This window comes from Tenrec ecaudatus, chromosome X (assembly GCF_050624435.1).
Source record: "Tenrec ecaudatus isolate mTenEca1 chromosome X, mTenEca1.hap1, whole genome shotgun sequence".
Classification (NCBI taxonomy): Eukaryota; Metazoa; Chordata; class Mammalia; order Afrosoricida; family Tenrecidae; genus Tenrec; species Tenrec ecaudatus.
The window spans coordinates 91,985,688-92,003,664 of NC_134548.1; the positions used below are offsets into that span (position 1 = coordinate 91,985,688).

At 38.3% G+C, this 17,977-nt stretch overlaps 1 protein-coding gene and 1 pseudogene across 1 annotated transcript in view; both read left to right on the plus strand.

Moving 5' to 3' along the window:
• DACH2 (dachshund family transcription factor 2) overlaps positions 1–17,977 on the plus strand; it is a 792,597-nt gene that overhangs the window by 496,399 nt on the left and 278,221 nt on the right. The window lies entirely within an intron of this gene.
• LOC142434265 (histone acetyltransferase type B catalytic subunit pseudogene) lies at positions 6,549–7,900 on the plus strand (annotated as a pseudogene).

Below are 17,977 nucleotides of genomic sequence, written 5' to 3' on the forward strand. Positions count from 1 at the left end.
CTCTCTCTTATATACATATGAGTTTCTGTGGATTTGTTTCTCTAGTTTACTGAGACCAACACAGTTACCAACAATTAAATAATATACAGCAGAAATAAGCCCCAATCTGGAAAAACAACAACAAAATATTAAAAACTAGATAAAGCTCAAAGTATGTCCAAAGGAACATCAAATGACATGATTAAATAATCATGCCAGAGTTATTAGTTCAATCCACTGTAGTCATATCTACAATACTGCCTGTCTGATAACCAGTCTATTCCTATATCTCACTAATGTCAGAGGGGAAGCACTGAAGCTTTTGTCCCTGTGTAGATCCTGCGAATGTACTTTGGGCTCCCCTTGTCATCCCTGGCCTGCTGCAAACCAGACTCTCAAAATTTAAGCTCTGATGCAATTTCCTCTTTCAGATGTGGATTATATCTTTCCACTCCTTGAATATAATTTTATGCCTCATAGTATATGGATTCTCAACTACAAAAGCAAATAGCATATTCTACTCCATTAACTTATAACAAAAGCAGTTTTTTATTCCCCATTTTTAACTACAACATCAGTTTATAGCATGAATATACTTTATTTTTAATGTATTTAATAGAAATACAATGTTAAAAAAGCCACAGAAACTCAAGTAAAGTATAATGAAATATTTTTATTATGTGCTTTTCAGAGACCAGATATATACCTTTATAGGCTTAAAATACTTGAATTTTATAACATGTGTAATATATGCCAACAAAACTGTGTAAATAATAGTAACTATTGTGTAGGAATTTTATCTATCATACTGTCATGTAAATATATCCATATGTAAAAATAATTTTATGGAATATCAATTTATGTGTATTTCCATACCATGAAGTTTCATTTATTGTCACTTTTAGTGAAAGGATGTTATAAAAGTAAAAAACTTTATATATGTGCATGGACATTATTATTGGCATACTTCAATAACATTAATATACTTAAAAATATTCATATTACATTTCTTATTTTACCCTCACAAATGTTCTGTAGGGTATTAAAATACACAGTATCCTTCTGTTACAGATAAGGGAATTACACCCAGATAGTTGAAATGACTTCTCTTGAGTCCTACTGATAGCGACAGAGCTAGGATTTGAACCCAAGTTGTCTAAGTAGAAGTTGTAATAATCCAGGCCTTCACAGGAATAGCAACAGTGGGTATAATGACATAATGAGCACTTTACCTCTGCACGTGTGTGGAGTTTGTTGACTCTTTCCCTTGTGGCTAAGACCTTTACTAGCTCCTAGGTGCTTTTAAAATTTTATAAATGTCTCCCTCATAGCTTGTCAAATAGAATGCTTTCCTTAGTGGAGGTACCTGATAAAGATCATTAACTGGCTCGTTGCATTGAAGGTTCAGGTGTTGAAAGTAGATAAGGTTGTGACGACGTTTTTATTTTATTTCATGAATTCGGAGTTAGACTTTGTGGTTGGGGATTTTAAGAGTCCACTTTTTATTCATTTGTTGATTTTAGTTAGCATATGAATCAAGGCACAGGAAGCTGATAATGGAAAATTACACAGATTATTTGATTTATCTCTTTCCAGAAAAGTAATCAAAACCCTTCTAACTTTTTCAGAGTTTCTATGAATGATACGGTAATATGTTATGTGAAATACCAAATTTTGCATAGGACACATTTTTTATGTACAGTTGGTACCATAAAACAATATTTCCAAAGACTGGGTGCTGCCCTGCATAGCTACATGATACCATGAAACAAGCAAACTCACTGCCATGGAGTTGATTATGATCCTTGGTGACCCTACAGGAAATGATAATATTGCCCCCAAGAGTTTCTGAGACTGGCTTTTTACAGGAGTAGAAGGCTCTTTCTCCCTGTGAAGTTGCTCATGGTTTTGAACTTCTGACCTTATGAATTGCAGCTCAATGCATAACCACTACACCACTAGGGCCCCATAGCTATTCAAGAGACACTCCATTATTACTATTCAAGAAATCTTATTGTTTCCTGATACTTTTGCCATTAACAAATGTCAATATGTGGGCAGGATGGGTTTTCCTTTATATGGCTTTTTTTAGCTTTGGGTTTATAATTCTCCCCAAATGATTGGTCAGACTGCATTCTTACAAGGAATTGATCAGTTTGCTAACTGCATGTGCATCTTGCAGTGATTGACTGGTTTACTGTATAGCAAATAAACCCAGTAGGATTGGTCAGTTTACAATCTATATAAGGGTTACAAAAACTATGCCCTGAAATTGACAAGGAGTTTTTCTATACAAATTGCCAATCTCTCAAAGATTTAGGGGCTTTCCAATCAGTAGAGCCAGGGATAGAGTGGGTCCTTTGTATACATGTCCCTGTGTTGAGAACTTCTAAAAGAACTATAATACAGGTCAAGGGCTGTAGCACTGTGCCAGTAACACTCATTAAAGTGTTACTACTGAATACTCATAAGCAGAGTTAAGGGGAAGAGAAATGGTGGCAACAGCATGAGCAGCTGGAACCACAGCACTGGCAGATGGCAGGGTTAGGAAGACTTAGCCCACTGCGGAGATTGCATCAGTGGGCAGGTTGGTCACCAGGAGAACTGAGCACCACAGGGCAGAAAGGTGCTAACAGAGCAGAGGCTTGAGGAGACAATACACAAAGGTGCCTATGAAAACATGCTTCCTGGGAGCTGTTGTATTCCCAGTCTCACCCTGGCATTGGCCTAGAGTTTTATTGAAATATCTGGTTGAGATCAGACAAGGAAGTACAAAAACAGCACTAACAAAGTAAAACAGAGGAAACCTTCAATCTAAAAGGAAGCTGGAATTATTAAAAATTAGAATATATTTAAAATGGTTCAAAGCGTGATCAAATGATTTTCTCTCTCTCACTGCCTGTGGGTTTCTAAGACTATAACTGTTTATGGAAGTAGAAAGCCTAGTCTCTCTCCATGGAGCTATTGGTGACTTCAAACTGTGAACAATGCAGATCACTGTCCAATACATACCCACTATATCGCCCGGACTCATCATTACATGATTAGGTGCTGAAATGTAGCCTAACTGCATCTGCAATACTTTCCCAGGCACTCTGCAGGAGAGCGATGCTGTTCACATGCCTAGTCTATGGTCAGAGGGGATTCATTGGAGCCTTATTTCACAAATATGTTCCCTTTCCTTCTACCACCCTCTTTTACATTGAACCAACTTTAAATTGGGTCAAAAAGGAAATAAAATTATGATGCATTAAATTTCAATCCAACTACATCTGCCATCATCAACAGAGGAGACCTCACCTCAACTGGGGACAAGTTTTCAAGATGGAGGCAGAGAGAGAAGACCATTCCATTGCTGCCATACAAAACTGTGGTGAGGTCATCCCCAAACAACAGACCCTTCTATCAGAGTGATAAGCGAAGCTTACTGGAAATTCAAGTCACGATGGGGGAACAGGGACATGTATGTCTCAGAGGTGATTACATTTCTTGGGTAGGGAAACAAGGAGGGGCAACCTCTTAATGGGGGCAAAGGAAAAAAAGTTGAACAATACTTCTATAGAATCCAAAGGGAGAATATGTATATATTACTCTGTTCCTAATTGTATATTTTTGACCTAGTTTCTATGTGTGGTGATCAAGGCTGACTGCTATAAAGTAATGAGACCTTAGACTTCCTTAAAGGTTTCCAACATACTGTATAGGTCACACTAGGACTTGATGTATAAGCCCCACTAAGGGAACTGGGCTTTACCTCAAGCTCACCTATAGTCCTTGGACTTAAGACTGAAACTCTCTAGTGTGAGAAGAAGCAGATGACTGGTATACCAAGGTTATAGAACTGGTGTCATTGGACTTTGGTTCAGATATCTTGCCTTGAGGGTGCCCAATGGATTATCATATACATTCTATTTTGATACATTTGATACATTCAAGGATTATCATATACATTCTATTTTTATTCCCTCCTTGCTTTATTATGGCATGTATTAATCTTGTAGGCATGGTTCTGTCAATGAGAATATTATTGAAAGTTTGTCCTATCACTACCCTCATTGTTTATATAGATAGTGTTCACTCACTTAAGAGTTTAAAAATATACAAGTCAACAGATTATGTAGTGGAGTTTGTAGCCAGCCTATACTTATACTATGATTTCCTTTCTTCAACAGTGTTTTCGATTCTATACCATTGCCTAAATTAATGAGAATACCAATAGAATTCCTTATGCCCCAGGCAGATGATTAATGATGTTCATAACATAAAATGATAATAATTTCTCTCAAGTGGACCAGAAACATATAGAAGCCATAGATATTTGAATGGGTTTGGTGCTTGCACATAACTGTAATGGCCATCTAAGAACAATCAGTTCTTTTCACATGGCCCTGCTTGATGCTCATCCTCATGAAGAGATCACTGGAGATATGAGTGCTATAGCAAACTGTGCAAAAGAAACTAACTGGTGCCTGATTATCCAAAAGAAAAGGGTCTGGGGTCTTGAAGGATTGTTTTCAAACAAGCAGCCATCTAAGTGAGATGTCAACTAAGACCAATTGGAAGAAACACAGCACCAGCCTGTGTGATCCTAGGATTGTCAAACAAACAAATTCTCTGCCATTGAATTAATACCTAGTTATAAAGAACCTCTCTACAGAACAGCATAGAATTATCCCTGTGAGTTTCCAAAACTGTAACTGTTTATAAAAGTAGAAAGTCCCATCTTTCTCCTAAGAAGGAGCTCGTGGTTTCTAACTACAGATGTTGCAGTTAGCAGCCTAAAGAGATAACAAAGTCCAAATCCAATGGGGGAATGATATCATAGCTTAAATTGTGAGCACCTGGTTTGTAGAAGGCTCTGGATGACAGGGGAAGGCCCAAATCAATTTGCAGGGTTCACTCATAGATTACATCCCTGGTGAATCCTCTTTGACTATAGTTGAGGGATATAAATCACCTTGTTATCAGACACAAGAGCACTGTAAAGTCAATTATGATAAGCTTACTTAGCTTGACATGTTATATCATTTTACTATTTTTATGAAGTATTTTGATGTTGGTACCAGTCATCTATTTTGTTTTCCATCAAGTGTGCTTCCTTTATTATATTTGGTACTAGGGCGATGAGGGAGTACATCCCAAAAACTAGAAATAGCTTCACTTGATGGGGATTTCATAGTACACATTTTTTGTGCTAGGCCAGCATCTAACAAATCACTCTGAATTAGTGCACCCACGGAGTCACTTGGGAAGGTTCACAGTGATTTTTTTTCGTAAAAGTAGTTTCACTTGAACATTGTTTTGTGTGTGTGTGTGTGTGTGTGTGTGTGTGTGATGGCCATTTAAGAGAGCAGCGTGCTGCTGTGAAGTTTTGTTTCCTGCTTCAGAAAAAATGCCGCAGAAACTGTTGTGATGTTGAACACAGCTTACAAGGACAGTGCTAGGGCTGAAACAAGTTTGTGAGCAGTTTTCTTGTTTCAAAAAAGATGAAATGTAGACTGATGACAAACCTCATTCTGGATGTAAATTAACATCCAGAACAGATGAAAATGTCAACAAAGTTCATGCACTTGTGCTTGAAAACTGATGGCAGACAATTGAAGAGAGGAGGAAGTGATATGGGTTATCTTGGAGCTCCGTTCAGTGCATTTTAATGGACGATTTGCCATGAGAAAGGTTGCTGTGAACTCTATGTCGGGGGTTTTGATTATCAGCCAAAAGTGTGTTGAGTGGACACATACTCTGGTTTGAAAGAGTGCATGGTTTTCAACTACTGCCTTCGTGGTTAGCAGCCCAACACTTAACCACTACATCACCAGGGCCCCTGGTGTGTGTGTGTAAAACTTCAACAACCACAAAAAAAGAGAGAAAATATATGCAAAGAGAAAAAGAACAGTTCCCAAGCGACCCAGACCTTTTTTCTAAGGTCACTACTGGTGAGTAGACAAGGTGGTATTCTTATGACACCAACAGCAAATATCAATCAAGCCAGTTGAACATGCCACCATCTCCCCACAAAAAACTTGGCGAGTGAAATCAAAATCGAGATGATTCTCAATTGTTTGTTTGTTGGTTGGTTTTATATGAGGAGGCTATACCATTTGTATTTTGTTCCACCAGGTCAGACGGTTAGTCTAGCTTTCTATTGAGAGGTTCTGAAAATATTGCATAAGCGTGTGTGACAAAAGAGGCCTGATTTGTGGCTCATGGGGGACCTGTTTTGCGATCATGACAATGCTGCTCACGCAGCAATCTCAGTGCACCAGTTTTTGACAAAAACAGCATGCCTCTCTTGCCCTACACACCTAACTCACCTGACCTCACTCTATGTGACCTTTGTTTGTTTCTGTGAATTCAGAGGGAAATGAAAGGACAGCAATGTGACTAAGTAGAAGAGGTGAAGAAAAAAATGGAGGGAAGTGCTGTCAGCTATCCAAAAAGATGAGTTTGAAAACTGTTTCCAAGAATGGATCACAGATTTGACAAATGTATTAAGTGTAATGCAGAGTACTTTGAAGGTGATAAGTTGCTTTTAAAAAAAATTTAAATATAGGTCTTTGTAGCTCGGAAATGGCGGGATTTGGTGCTATGGAGAAATTTTTGGTTGAATATAAGAGTGCGGTGGAGAAGAAATTGGCAGAGTACAAATGTAATACCAACACAGCTATTGAATTAAAATTAGTTCGATTTCCTGAGATCTTGAGAATGACATTAGAACTTTCTTTCCTGAATATACCCACCAACTCTTTGGGGATGATGAAACTGCTTTTGGTTACAAGGGTTTGAAGATCCTTTTATACTATATTGCTGGTAGCCTGTCAACAATGTTCCGTGTTGAATATGCATCTAAAGTTGATGAGAATTTTGATTGTGTAGAGGCTGATGATGTTGAGGGCAAAATTAGACAGATCATTCCACCTGGATTTTGCACAAACACAAATGATTTTCTTTCTTTGCTGGAAAAAGAGGTTGATTTCAAACCATTTGGAACCCTACTCCATACCTACTCTGTTCTCAGTCCAACAGGAGGAGAAAACTTTACTTTTCAGATTTACAAGGCTGACATGACATGTAGAGGCTTTCGAGAATATCATGAAAGGCTCCAGACCTTTTTGATGTGGTTTATTGAAACTGCTAGCTTTATTGACGTGGATGATGAAAGATGGCACTACTTTCTAGTATTTGAGAAGTATAATAAGGATGGAGCTACGCTCTTTGCGACCGTAGGCTACATGACAGTCTATAATTACTATGTGTACCCAGACAAAACCCGGCCACGTGTAAGTCAGATGCTGATACTGACTCCATTTCAAGGTCAAGGCCATGGCGCGCAACTTCTTGAAACAGTTCATAGATACTACATCGGCTCTCCTTCAGTTCTTGATATTACAGCAGAAGATCCATCTAAAAGTTATGTGAAATTAAGAGACTTTGTGCTTGTGAAGCTTTGTCAAGATTTGCCTTGTTTTTCTCGGGAAAAGTTAATGCAAGGATTCAATGAAGAAATGGCAATAGATGCACAAAAGAAGTTCAAGATTAATAAGCAACATACTAGACGTGTTTATGAAATTCTTTGACTGTTGGTAACTGACATGAGTGATGCTGAACAATATAAAAGCTACAGACTGGATATTCAAAGAAGACTGATCAGTCCCTATAGGAAAAAGCAGCGAGATCTTGCTAAGATAAGAAAATGTCTCAGACCAGAAGAACTGACAAACCAGATGAACCAAATAGAAATAAGCATGCAACATGAACAACTGGAAGAGAGATTTCAGGAACTCGTGGAAGATTACCGACGTGTCATTGAACGACTTGCTCAAGAATAAAGATGCAAATGTCTGTACAATGTGCTGTGAAAAATCTCATGATGACTTTAATTTTAATATCCTGTGATATTTTACTTACATTAAAAGTTATCTTTAGTTGAAAAAAAATTTAAATACATAACTTTGAAAAAATTCTGTTTTTAAAAAACAATTTTCTTGGCAGCTTATACAACTCTTAGCATAATCCATGCATACATCAATTGTATGAAACACATTTATATATTCATTGCCCTCATCATTCTCAAAACATTTGCTCTCCACTTAAGCCCTTGGCATCAGCTTCTCAATTTCCCCCTTCCACCCCGTTCCCCCCCCATGAACCTTTGATAATATATAAATTATTATGTTTTTTCTTGTCACACCCCCATGTATAACCTGAAATATAGCCTTTCAGTTGGTACAAATTTTCTCTTTGGTGATCCTTATAGCTCTGGGGTTTACATTTAGGTCTCTAATCCATTTTGAGTTTGTTTCTGTACATGGGGTAGATTATAGGTTCTGCTTCATTCTTTTGCAGATGGAGAACCAATTTTTTCAGTAACATTTGTTGAAGGAGGTGGCTTCTTATCATGTAATATTTTTGGTCTTTTGTTAAAAATATGCTGACCCAGGATAGAAAATAGTACTAGATTGTTTTGATTACTGTGGCTGTATAGTAATGCAGAGTCATTTGAGGTCTAATGGTGCAAGGTCTCTTACTTGTTTTTTGCTTATTCTGGGTCTCTTCAATCTCCATAAGAAATTGCTGAATCATTTTTTCCATTTATTTAAAGAAGGAAGTTGGGATTTGGATTGAATTTTGCTGTACTTTTATATTGCTTTAGGTATTATTGACATTTTTACAATATTAAGTCCTCTTATTCCAGGATCCCAATGAGATGTAGGTTTCTCTCAATGTCTTCTGCATCATTCTCAGGTTTTCTTATTTTCTCCTTTAGTTTTGATTGTATCTCTCACCGATTATAGTCAGAGGAATTGTCTATTGGCTCACTGATTCCATTTTCCTTTTCTTGTATTCTATTCATCAGGTCTTTTCCTATGTTGCCTTATTATCTCATTATTCACCTACTGGGATTCCTTGTTTTAAAGATTTTAGTTTTTCAACTTTTCTGTTTTTCTCATGAGTATTCCCCACCTGTCATGAAAGGACCTAAACATGATTCTTTTGCATTGTGTTTCTGGTAGTTCTTAAGGATACCCCCATTGGATTTCGGTGGTTTCCAGTAGTATATGTTTGTTTGCGGTTGAGGGTGTATATTGTGGTTCATTGCTGTTTCCTTGGCATCATATCTGTTAGTGATGTGTGAGCTCCTCTGTCATGTAGTGGTACTTGTCTGTGTCTAGTGACATGAGAGATGTTTAATTAGAGCTGGAAAACATACAATGAGAAATGGAGAAAGGGAGAGACAGATGGGTAAGTGGTGGGGGGGCAAAGGGGAGTAAATAATTAAATAAGCATAATAATAGCAATAATAAGTGGCTGTCTGTTTGGATAGGCCAACAGGGTTGTAAAAATTATGGGACAGTGTATTTTAAGAAGGACATAGCAGTATGAATGTGGACTTTTCTGTTAATGCAGAAGAATCAAACAAACTAACAAACCCTTGTTTGGTTTGGTGTGATGGCATCTACAGGCTTGCCTTTTATTTTGCCTTAGTAAAATGCATACTCTCAGGAGTTACAGTCACACTGGAACAGAACACCAGAAGAGGAAAACTAGAAATTATATTTATATTTATAATTATATGTACATAATACAACATTATGAAATCAAATCAAGTTAAACCTAGAACGGCCATGTGCATGGGGATGGATGCCTGTTCCTTTGGCAGTGCTACCGTGTGTCCATTCACACTGCAGAAGACAGCTGGCTCCATGTGGAGGGAACAGGCACTGCAAAACCAAGTGGGGAAGATGGAGGAAGATGAAAAAAGGGCAAACCGTGAAGCTTGGGTGCTAATTATGACTTTACCAAGCTGCCATTTAATCTGCTACCCATTAGAGTACCCGAAGGCCAATGAGGTAAGAGGTTTGCCTGACTGAGCTGCCTCAGGGCCTGGAGAAAAAAGAGTTGTGCTGGGGAGAAGGACTCAGAGAAGTGGCTTGTGCCTCTGGTCAGTGGTGCAGTGGAGCAGTGGAGCAGTGGTGCAGTGGTGCAGTGGAGCAGTCTGTCGGCAGGTGTTGCTGCTCTGTATACTTAGGTTTTAAGTTGAATTATCGCTACCAGGAAGTGAAGGCTATCTCTCACAGTGGAACGTCTCCAGTAGTTGCTGATTAGATCGTCCCATGGTTGTTATCTGGGAGCCGTATTCCCCTGTCTCCTCCCTACCATTTTTTTCATTTGATTTGACTGTTGCTTCTATTGGCTGTAGAAACAAGTGAAATTAAATATTTGGAAACCTCAACTTTTATTTTTGTATAATGATGCTGTTCATTTGCCTATTTGGATATGGACGTTCTTTACATTGAGATGCAATACATACTTGAGGCAGTTAGTGAATTGTGCCAACCTGGCCAATAAACACATGTGGGGTTAATTGAAGGGAGGAGGGATAAATGGTTCAGTGATGGTCGCCTTTCGAGTTCTCAGGTCTCTTGTTTTCTGATGGTCGGACCAGGGTGCAGCTGCCTTAGCCAGTTCCTTGCTTTAGCTGGCAAGGCTCACTTCCTGCAAAACATCCTTGAGGAGAAGTCACATGGACCTACTACAATGCAGCCCAGGGTGCTAGAGCACCTGTGTGGAGAACCCTGCCAGCGCTGAGATGATTACCCTTTCACTGACTCCTGCAGAAAGTTATTCATCTCCTTAGCACCTCCAAATGGGGTCTTCAAGCTGCAACCTGATTGACAGGCTAGACTCTATCCCCTTGCAAGTTGACAGATTATGTAACTGCTACAGTAGTGTTCAATGCACCAAATCAGTTCGTGATATGTTCTCAATACTCGGGGGGGGGGATAGACTCAAGGTCATGTGTTGGCTCTCTCGTGGATTTGTTTTCATTTTCTTCAGCTTCAGCCTGAATTTACAGATAAGCAATTGATTGTCTGTTCCACAGTTGCCCCCTGGTCTGGTTTTAGTTGCTGATATTTAGCTTCTCCTTAGGGCCTTACCACTTATACAGACCATTTGATTTCTGTGTCTTCCATCTGGGGATGTCCATGTCTTATTGTCTTGTTGAAGACTAGCATTTGCTATGAATAAGTCACTGGCTTGGGAAAATTCTATCAGGTTACCTCCAGCTTAATTTCTATCACCAAATTCATATTTTGCAACTTCTGTTCCTTCCTCTTTGTTTCCAACTTTTACATTCCAACAGCCAGTAATTATCAAAGCATCTTGATTGCATGTGTGATCAATTTCCAACTGAAGTTATTGGTAGAATTCTTCAATTTCTTCATCACTAACTTCTGTGCTTAGTGCATAAATTTGCATAATATGTGTAGCTATATTGAATGTCATACCATTCCCTGATTGTATTATTCCATGCATAGTAAATCATGACTTTCTCATTCAAAATGGCCAACCGCCAGTCAATTTTGGTTCACTAATGCTTAGGACATTTGCATATGTTCTTCCTTGCCTTGAGTCATGTTCCATCGGTAAATGAAGATCCAAAGGGCTCCATTCCCACAGGTTTTATCCAACTCATGTCACCCTGGTGAGCTCTACTCCAAGAAATCAGCCCACCATAGTCACAATTTGAGTACCCTTAGACTTGAGGGGCCCATCCTCCAGGATTACCTTGGACAATGTTCTCCTTCATTTGTTTAGGCCTTATCTACTAAATAATTTTTTGTTCAGTATATTGTCAAATACTCTTTTCTAAATATTTTCTCCCATTCTGTAGGTTACTTATTTGCTTTGTTGACATAGTTCTCAGGCACTCAAAACATTTTCATTCGCAAGAATAATTTTCTCTTTTTTGCTTGTGGTTTTTATGACACTCCTAAAAATTCATTGTCAAAACAATATCTTGCTATTTATTCTTATGTCTTCTGTTTTAACTATTTCTTTTATTATGTACAGGATAGTGACGAGGCTATCCTACTCTCATGTTTTATAGTCTCATAAACCCGAAAGAGCATTTGTTCACTTTCCTACTGGATTGTTATGGGTCAGATTTGACACTATGGCTGTGTGATGGTTTTCTTTTTTCCTTTTGCTGTCATTACTGTTGATTGTGTTTTTATTTCTTACCTATAATGATAAGGTTTAATTATTAATTCATTTCCTCTTTTAAAAATTCTATTACTATATATCAGTTTGTTGCATTGTGGTGGCTTGTGTGTTGCTGGCATACTGGAACATTAGTTAGAAAATATGGTCTTAGCGATAGAAATAAATTGGCAGATTTCATGATAGAATTTTTCAAAATTAATGACTTTTTCAAAGCAAGTACATTTTTTCAATGTCACAAATGGTGACATTCAAATGAACTTCTCCAGAGGGAACACACAGAAATGAAATTGACTACCTGTGAGAAGAGAAGGTGGGGAACTTCAATATCAGCCGATAAAGTCAGGTCAGGGGCTTGCTATGGAACAGACTATCAAATGCTCATATGTAAGTTCAGGTTAAAACTAAAGAAAATTAGCACAAGTCCATGAGAGTCAAAATATGACTTTGAGTTTATCCCACCAGAATTTTGAAAATATCTCAAGAATAGCTTTGCTGCATTGAGCACCAGTGAGAGAAGACCTGATGATCTTTGGAAGGATAACAAAAACATCATTCATGAAGAAAGCAAACATTCATTAAAATGGAGGGAAGGAAAAATAGATCAAAGTGGGTTCCAGAAGAGATTCTGAAACTTTCTCTTACCTGTAAAGTAGCTAAAGCTTAAGCAAATGGGAGAAACGATGAAGTAAAAGAGCATAAAAGACAATTTGGAAGAGCAGCTCAAGAAGAAAAAGTAAAATATTAAAATGAAATGTGCAAAACTTAGATTTCAAAAACCATAAAGGAAGAAGATGCTCAGTATATCTTGACCTTAAAGAGCTCTATTTTTTTTAAAGCTTCAAGTTCCAATATCGAAAGAATCTATGTGTAAAATAATGAAAGATGTGGGAAATATGATGGGAAGATGAAAAGAATAGACAGTCACTGTGATGCAAATCTCATCAGCATCCCACCATTTCAGCAGGCAGCAAGAAATAATGCTACTGAAGGAAGAAGTTCAAGCTGCACTAAAGGCATTAGCCAAAAACAAGGCTCCAGAAATTTGTGGAATTCCAATTGACATGTTGCAACAAGCTGATGAGACACTGGAAGCCCTCACGTTTCTATGCCCACCAGGACATTTGGAAGACAACTATTGGCCAACTGCTAGGAAGAGATCCATATTTTGACCCATTAAAAGGAGACCCAGTAGAAGGCTCAAATTATCAAACAATATCATCAGTATCACATGCAAGTAAAATTTTGCTGAAGATCATCCAATAACAGTTGCAGAAGTACATTCACGGGGTAGTGTCAGAGGTTCAGGCTGGTTTTAGAAGAAAATGTGGAACGGGGTTGTGGGGTATGGTTGTCCCCTAAATTCAAATGGGTCCTCAGGAGTGACTTTGTGATTGTGGAAAATATTAAAGACAGACAGCGGGTCACATGGGCTCCTCATCCCATGCCAGGACTGAGAGCGGTGACTGTATTTCCCATGGGTATATACAATGGGACTTGCAGATCACTCAAAATGTATACACGCATTACACAGTCAATAGGTAATATGATAAGTTGGTAACATAATAAACCAACAATGAGGTGAGTCATCATCTTGACCTAGTACTAGTTGACTTCAAAAGCCGTTGTATTTTGCAATGTCTTTGCCTTAGAATCGGATTGTTCTTCTCGATAGATAACCTCCAGGTATAGTCAATATCCATTCACAGGAAGTATACATTTTTTAAAGTAGCTCCTTTATGACTGATCCTTTATGGGAATTTATTGGAGGGACTGATTTCAGCCATGAGAATGTGTATAAAGATTGATGTATATCTCATAATCATGAGGATCTTTCCCCACTGGAGTTGGCTTTCCAGGGCCATAATAATGAGCATGGAGAATTTAGCTGCATTACATTCACATCCATTCACTTAGTTTATCACACAGCATTCTACTGTATATGGCAAAAGACTTGCCTGGAAGCAGGGGCTACCAGAAAAATATATTCATTACAGGAAAATATTTGACTGCATGGATAATAAATAACTTTTTATAGCCTTGAAAAGTATAAAAACTTCAGACTATTTCATTGTTTTCATTTGGAAGTTATACATGAATTGTGAAGCAGTTGTCGAAGCAAGACAAAGGAAAATGAAGGGGTAGCCCCCCGCCAATGAAATATTTTTTAACTATGTATTTAAATTTTTTTTCAAAAATTCTTATCACCTTCAAAGTACTCTCCATTATACTTAATACATTTGTCTAATTTCCGATTCAACTTTGGAAACATTTTCAAACTCATCTGTTTGGATGGCTGACCACACCTTCTTCTTTTTTTTCTTCATGGAGCGAGGTCAGGTGAGTTTAGGTGCATGAAACAAGAGAGGCATGCTATTTTTTTTGCCACTAACTGGCCCAATGAGATGGTTGAGTGAACAGGTGCATTATCATGGTGGCAAAACCAGTCCCCAATCTGCCACAAATCAGGCCTTTTATCAAACACGGTTATGCAATATTTTCAGAACCTCTAAATAGAAAGCTTGATTAACAGTGTGATCTGGTGGAACGAACTCCAAATTCACTACAAGTTGATATTTTTGTCCGTTTTGGAAGTTAATGGATGTCCAGAACAAAGTTTGTCATCAATCTACATTTCACCTTTTTTTTATATGAGAAAACTACTTGTACACTTAGTTTTTCCCATAGCGCTGTCCTTTTAAGCTGTCTTCAACATCACACCAGTTTCTAGGGCATTTTTCCCAAGCAAGAAACAAAATTTCACAGCCACACACTGGTCTCTTAAATTGGCCATCACACACAAAAAATGAGGTTTGAATGAACCTGCTTTTATGAAAAATTTCACTGTATCAGAGAGAACCTTCCCAGGTGATGCTGCGGGTTGCACTAACTCAGAGTGAGTTGCTTGATGCTTTCCTAGTGGGAAAAAATGTGTATTATGAAAGCTCCACTCTTCCCAGTGAAATTCTGTGGGGTGTTTTTGAATACTCCCTCATATATAGCATCACAATTCATTCTAGCCTCCCTTTCCCCACCCACATTCATTGTTTGCTCTGAAATTCCCCTCACCCTCCAGACTCCCGTTCCACTGCACCATTGCATCAGTTATTTTCTCTATGCATCCATTTCTGTGCTTCATATACTGAAAAATCTAATATAACCAATAATAATAATAGAAAGAGAAAGAAGGAAATAATCATAATGTAAAGATAATATAAAAATAAAAGGTAAGAAAGAGAAGACCACATGAAATATTTAAACAGTCAAATAAAAATTTCTGTCATTGGAAAAAATGAGATATGTTTAAGCCTACACTAAATTCAAGGTAGGTCAATAGGGAGGTCAACTGACCATGTGTGTAAATTTTGGTACAGTAAAAAAACAAAATTATAGATACTATGTGTATAAGAAAGAGTTTTATATAAAAGAGCAATTGTAAATTGAGAAAACATCCCAGCCAAGTCCAGATCAAGTCCATACATCTGATATTAGCTCATATGTTCAATACCAATCTATACATTTCTCTTCAGACTCACGGAACACATGCAATGATGCCAAATGCAGGAAGATCACAGGCCAGTGGGTGGAAAGTCTTGTGGATCCAGTGGTGATAGAAATATTTCAATGCTGGCAGGGGTCTCCACGTGGCTCCTCTGGCTCCAGACCTAGGGATACATCAGCTTGACTTTAGCAGGCTCATTGTCAGTAACATTGTGCAGAGTGAGCTTGTGTCCAACCTCCAATGAGCTGTTTATCTCATTAGCATCTCCAAACGAGGCCATCAAGCTGCGATCTGATTGACAGGCTAAACTCCACCTCTTCCCTCCTTAATTACAAATTGACAATAGATTATGTAACTACCACACCATGTATCATATTATACTTTAGTTCTATTTACCATCATCAAGTTTACAATAATCTCTGATAGCAAACTTTTCCAAGTCCCTAGTTTGCTGCCAGGGGGGATCGGCCAGAGGCTTAATCTGATTAGGTACTCTGCAGGTGGGTTTTGGGCACCCTCTGTCCTCCATATCGTCTCTAAAGTGGGTGTGCACAATTTAAGGTCTAATATTTTTCCCTTCATCATATTTGGCGTTTGTCGTTGTCATGTTTGAATCACACAAACTGGTGTCCTTCTTAGATGTGGATTTAGTTCACACCTCATTTAGATGGCTGCTTGTTTGAATACAAGGCTTTAAGACCAAAGGCGCTATTCCAATTGATAGCTGATCACCATCTGCTTTAATCACCATGCTTCGCTGTGGAACCTCGTCTTCAGTGGTCTCTTTGTAAATGTGCGTATCGAGAAGAGACATGTTATAAGAACTAACTCTTCTTAGACATGGGCTAGTATTAAGTGGATGCCCAGAATTTATGTGCTTGTCCATAGATTATGAATGACTCTGGTTTACTTTAGCAGTCATACTATGACAAAAACAATAACCAGCAGGAACAACAGCAAAGACCCTCTAAAAAATAAATTAACACAATAGAAAAAGGAAAAACATTTTCAATTTCACCACCCCGCCCGCGCTGGGTTATATGGAAACTGCATTCATTCCATCAATAATTTATTCAATGACACCGAATTCATGGTACTGTTGATATGAGTAGTTTGTGTGAGTATAGTCCAATTGGGTGCTGCAATCCATAAATTGTTGCTTTGTACAGTTTGATTTTTTTATTGATTGAACTCTGTTTACATTGAACAAGGGGTTTAGTGCTAGGGGAAATTTTCTTGTATAATTTCTTACAAGGGCAGATACTTGCCTCTTAGATTAATACCTGTCTTATTCAGGTAAGGGGGGCATTGAGATACTAAATATATGGTGGTTCTCGGTCCCCTTTCATTAGACACCCACTAATCTAGGGGTCCCATCCAAAGTCCAATAACCCTCATTTCCACAGTCTTGGCGTTGTCATCCTTTGCTTCCTCTCTCATCAGTGAATTTCAATCCTAAACCCAATGGTTCCAGCTTTTTTTGCGGTAGGGCCTAGTTAATTCAGTTGGGTTTCCCCATCAAGTTGGGTTTCCCCTTTCTTGTTTGATCCTAGTGGTATGCCATGTTCCCTGTAAGGCCAGAGTCTAAGGTCATCATAGTTCTTAGTCCATGTTGTGGTTCACATTGGGTTGGGTAGAAATTATTTAAAATATCCACCCAGGAACTTAGAACTGGTTTATTTTCCCCCAAGTTTCCCTACAATTATTATTTAGCATTTCTTCCCAATGAGAGGTTGAGCCTCCCCAATAACCTACCATACTCACCAAGAGAAATATGAGGACTTCTGAAATGTGGATGCTCTCCCTGCTGCCACCCCCGCCCCCGCTCGGTCTGAACTTGATATTACAGTTCGGTTCTCCTGTCATCCTAAGGAGGTCAGGTTTATTTGTCACAGTCTTGTCTCAGTGTTGTATAGCATCAAATGGATGGTCTCCATTTTCCTCCTTCCTAAAGAAGTGACTCCATGTGGGATATCCTCTTTTGTGGTGATTCTTATGAAGTGCATATAAAGAAATTGATGTATGATTTATGGCTGGTAGGCAGATTTGGGAATTATTTGGAATTGGTCTCTGAGATTTGTTTAATTGGTGTTTCTCTTTATAGGAGTGGACTCGTGCAATATTTGTCCTTTTTCAAATGACTGACTTCATTAAGTATAATGGTTTCCAGGTCCTTCCATGTCTTATGGTGTTCATGCTTTCATCCCACTCTGTGTATGTGCTATAGATTCTTTATTCATTCTAACATGGTTGGGCATTTGGGCTGCTTCCACTTTCTTGCTATTGTGAACTGTGCTGCTATGAACATGTGAGAGCATGCATCCACTAGTGGTAGGTCTCTTAGTTCTTTGGGGTATATGACTAATAGAGATATGGATGGATCATGTGGGATTTCACTGCCCAGTATCTTTAATTATTACCATATCGCTTTCCACAGTGATTGCATGTATTTACAAGTCCACAAAAGGGCTGGATGAGTTCTATTTTCTC